Raw genomic sequence first — 4474 nt, 5'->3', positions numbered from 1 at the left:
AGTAGCAGTGGTAGCAGTAGTAGCAGTAGTAGTATATAACTTTGGGGATCCTCTGTTCTTCATCTCTAGAATGAAGGGGTTAGACCAGATGGGCTCTAAGGTCTCAGTTATTATCGTTGCCTCTAGTAGAAAGAGCACTGGATTTTGAGTTGGAGGACCTGGGTTCAAACCTCAGTTTCCTCATCTTGAAAATGAGGTCGGGGACCATGTTCTTGCTTTCCTTTCTTTTGTCTCAGTTTAACACATTAAGCATTCAATAAATACTCCTCGTTGTTGCCTGTGGTGACAAGAAAAAGCGTCTGAGAACGTCCCTTCGACAGCACCACGCTCGCTCGCTCGCCCAGGCATCAGGCTTCCTAAAAGCCTTGTTTCTCTCAGAACACTGTAAGCAAACCCACCCTAAAGTCAGAAAACTCCGAGGGCCACTTAGTAGCTCCGGGCCCCCACAGTAACTTTGTTTCATCCACCGGCAGCTCTCGAGGGCGCCCTGTTTCCTGGCATTCTCAGATGCCAAGGAGGGGCGGCAGCAGCCAAGGACCTTTCATACATTATGGCTGTCACGATCAGACTTTTGTCTTTCAACTACATAACAAAGCCATGACAGCGCCACTCAGGTTCTAAATATGTCGGCATTCAAAGGCCTTCTGAGGACGCTGTAATGCCACAGGATTTAAAACAATGAAAGAACTCATTTTCGTTGCAAGACTTAAGTGACTTTGAAAGGAAAAGGCCATGTGGGAGCCAGATTAGAATTCAAAGAGCCGAGTCCAAGGAGGATCCAGTCGGGATATCCAGGAACCGAGACACGATTTCCTTCTTTTCAAAAGATGGGAAAGAAACCTCACTGCGCATCCGCCCCAGGTAGGCCTTATCTCTTCCTAAAGTCACAGGAGAAAAGAAAACCGGGGCCTGGCTTCCCATGGCACCCCCCTCCTTGACTCTTCTATCTTTCATCCATCCTTTGGGTCTGCACTGCAGCTGTTTCTCCAGAAACCTCCAACCATCATGTGGCCGCCATCTTTTCTACTAAGAAAAAATCCCCATTTCCCTCTGGACTTCTCAGCACGGTCTTTTAATCCGTAGCTTTCTCTACAGTCATTTTCCCAGAGAGTCTCAGTTTTAACCCACAGTTCATCTGGGGAACACCAGTGGTGAGTCATTTCTCCCTTTCCTTTATCTCTTCCTCCTGATAAACTGAGTATCTTCCTGCCCATGGAATGCCCAGGCTTCTTGTACTCTGGAGCTCTTGGGTTTCTTTTCCAATAGGTCCCAGAGCATCGGGCCACAGTGAAGAAAAACCATGTTGTACTGCCATACTCCTGGTTAAGAAGACCCTGAGTTCGAGTCTCATCTCTGACCCTGGGTCCTCAAACGAATCATAACCTTAGTGTGTGCTAAGCAACTCTCCCCCAATTAATTGACAAACATGTTAAGAGCCTCTTGGGTGCCAGGCACTAACTAGTTGTTGGGGCTACAAAGACCACAATAAAATGGAGGAGGTCCCTGCCTTCAAGGACTTTTCCCCATTCAGGAATCAACTAGAAAACTCTAGGTGGTAGAATTGGTTGAAGGATGTTTCTTGATGGAAGGTTTGTTTGTTGTTTAATTGGGTCCAACTCTTTATGGGCCCCCTTGGGATTTTCTTGGCAGAGATGCTGGAATGGCTTGCCATTTCCTTCTCCAGTTCATTTGACAGATGAGGAAACTGAGGCAAATGGGTTAAGGGCCTTGCCCAAGATTACACAACCAGTAAGTGTCTGAGGCCAGATTTGAACTCAGGAAGATGGCACTTCCTGAGTCCAAGTCTGGCATTCTATCCACAGTGGAACTAAGTTGCCCCTTCATGGTGCATACTCTACACCAAAGCAGCCTCATATGATCAGGCCAAAAACTGCCCATGGAGTCATGTGGGTCCATTAAGCAGTCAGAGATTACAGCTATGGAGCCAGAAGAGAACTTAGTAATCATCAATTCCATGTGACCCTGGGCAAGTCACTTCTGCCTTGGAACCACTACACAGCATTGATTCCAAGTCAGAAGGTGATAAGGGTTTAAAAAATAACATAAAATGAAATGAATCTCTTTGTCACCAGGAAGGGCTCGATGGTGAGAATGATGGGAGATTCAATGTTCTGGCCACCCAGTCCCTCGGCTTCCAAAGGGGAGGCCCACATATTCTAACCCTGCCTGCGCTTAGCTAAAGAATATTAAGGTCCCAGATGGGGATGAGCCACCAGGTGGCTATGAAGGCTGCTCCGGCCAGAAGCCCAGGGCCATACGGCCCCTCAGAACCACACAAGAGCAGCCTTTATCCCTTAGTTCTCCATTCAGAGAGTTTTCTACAGTATCTCCCTCTCATCCCTCCCCTCCCCTCATCTGCACTGATGGGCAGCAGAGTAATGGCGACCACAACAGCCAAGAAGGGGTGAAACGAGCTTGGCTTCTCTTGTTTTCTTTGCAATTCTTCCTTTCTGTCTTCACATCGGTGCTAACTCTGGGCTCGGGCAGAGGAGAGGTCAGGGCTAGCACTGGAGGATCGCAGCATCAGTGAGCCACGCTCGAAGAACGAGGGAAAGGCGGCTTCTTGGAATCCTTTCTCCGTTGGGATGGGGATCTGGTTCATCTGATCTCCTGCCTTCTTCCCTCTTAAGCTGGCAGGCTGCTGGGAAGTTAGCATAAGCTCTGAGAGCACGTACAGCTCAAATCAAAACCAGCCCACTCAGATAGGAAACTAGGGAGGGGGACAGGGGCTCCGTCCCGGGGCGCCCACAGCCCTGGACTCCTTCAGCAGGTCTCAGAAAGTGCTCGATCTGGAACCGGAGGGCCTGCTTGGAACCCTGGATCGATCACTTACTCTCTGTGTGGTTTTGGCCAAGTCACCGGACGTTCAGCCTTCGTTTCTGAAGCTGTTCTGGAGGAGTTGGACGGGCTGAGCTCTAAGATCCCCAACAGCCTCAGCAGCTCTCTCTGGAGTGTGCGTGTCCTTTCTCGCCCCGTATAGACTAAGCAGGGATTTGTAACTCGGGAACATTCGGCTTTTTTTTTCCTTCTAATTCCGTTTAATGAGGTTCCTTTGTAATGTGATGTTCAAGGTGTCCCAAAAGTCTTCGTGCTTGAGCGTTAATAGATTCAGATTTGATGGGGACGGTAAGTTGCACCAGATCACCAGAGGGAACCGTGACACCAAGAAGGTTCAACATCCTCCCCAAGAGAGGTCCCTGCGCCATCTCTCAGCCAGGACGCCTCTGAGATGGGGGGCTCCCTGAGTGTCCAATTGGCAAGAGCAATGATTGAAGTAGGAAACTGCCAGAAGGCTTGCTTTGTACCCCAATCCATCCCCCCACCACCCCTTCCCCTGCCAGGCAGCTCTCTCCCCCGCATTGAAGACCAGATGAATTTGTCTTACTGGCCTGACGGGGCAGCTTCCTTGCTCCCTGCCAACAGCCCTGGAAGGCTGGTCCATGGGCCTGAGCTGGGGCCAGGGGGAGGGGGCACCCCGCGCCCATTCACAGGCACGTCTCCACTCCCACCGGAACATGGAATTTCCATGAAATCGATAGCCCAGGTGGGAGAGGCGGGATCGGCCGCTTGGCTTCTCGCCGATGATCTCCCGGCCAGATCTCGATGCAGAAACCCGATAACGGAAAAGGGGTTTCTCCCAAGAGAAGTGGACCTGCTCGGCCATTAGGATTCCTTTGGGGACCGGGCCGGGCCGAGCCATTGCCGGGGCTGGCCTGGGGGTTCCCCATGGCTTTATCCAGGCAAGAGGACCTCAGGGGCAAAGCTGGCCCGGAGTGCAGCGGGTCCGGGTGTCCTTCTCAAGTGTTCGTGCCCTGTTCGGTCTTGGGTGGGCACACCGGACTTCAGTGACTCTGGGAGGGGCAGGGAGGCCGGCAGACCGTGGGCACGTCGGCCTCACCGAGTCCAAGTCGAGCCATCGCCCAGGGGTGTCATGGGTCCTCGTCGAAAACGAAGGACAAGCAAAGGTTACTATTGATCCGCCTGGAAACTCTCACGGCCTTGTTAATAGCAGCAAAGTAGCGGCTCCCTCTGTCAAGACGGCGTTTATTCTTCAATTTTTAACCCTCACCTGCTGTCTTAAAATCAATACCGAGTGTCCGGTCCAAGGCAGAAATGGGCAACTGGGGTTAAGTGACTTGCCCAGGGTCACACAGCTAGGAAACGTCTGAGGCCAGATTTGAACCCAGGACTATATCACTGAGCCACCCAGCTGCCCGTCTTCAGTTATTTATTAAATGCCTTCCACGTCCAAATAGATTCTCGAACTCCCAGCAGGCACTGTAGGAGCCTTGACCTACGATGCTTTCAACAAGATGCCCTGATCCAGCAGGTGTGGCTCCCCCCGTACGAGAGGTCAGCCCACCCCCCCGCCTCTGCCCTCTGCTGCTTTGATCCCCATCGGGTGGGTCCCCATCGGAGCTCTGGCCTTCCAGGAAGCGCATCGTCCATCAGA

This window comes from Monodelphis domestica, chromosome 2 (genome assembly GCF_027887165.1).
Source record: "Monodelphis domestica isolate mMonDom1 chromosome 2, mMonDom1.pri, whole genome shotgun sequence".
Taxonomy (NCBI): Eukaryota; Metazoa; Chordata; class Mammalia; order Didelphimorphia; family Didelphidae; genus Monodelphis; species Monodelphis domestica.
The sequence above is the reverse complement of the archived record's forward strand: the minus strand, read 5'-3'. Positions refer to the sequence as shown.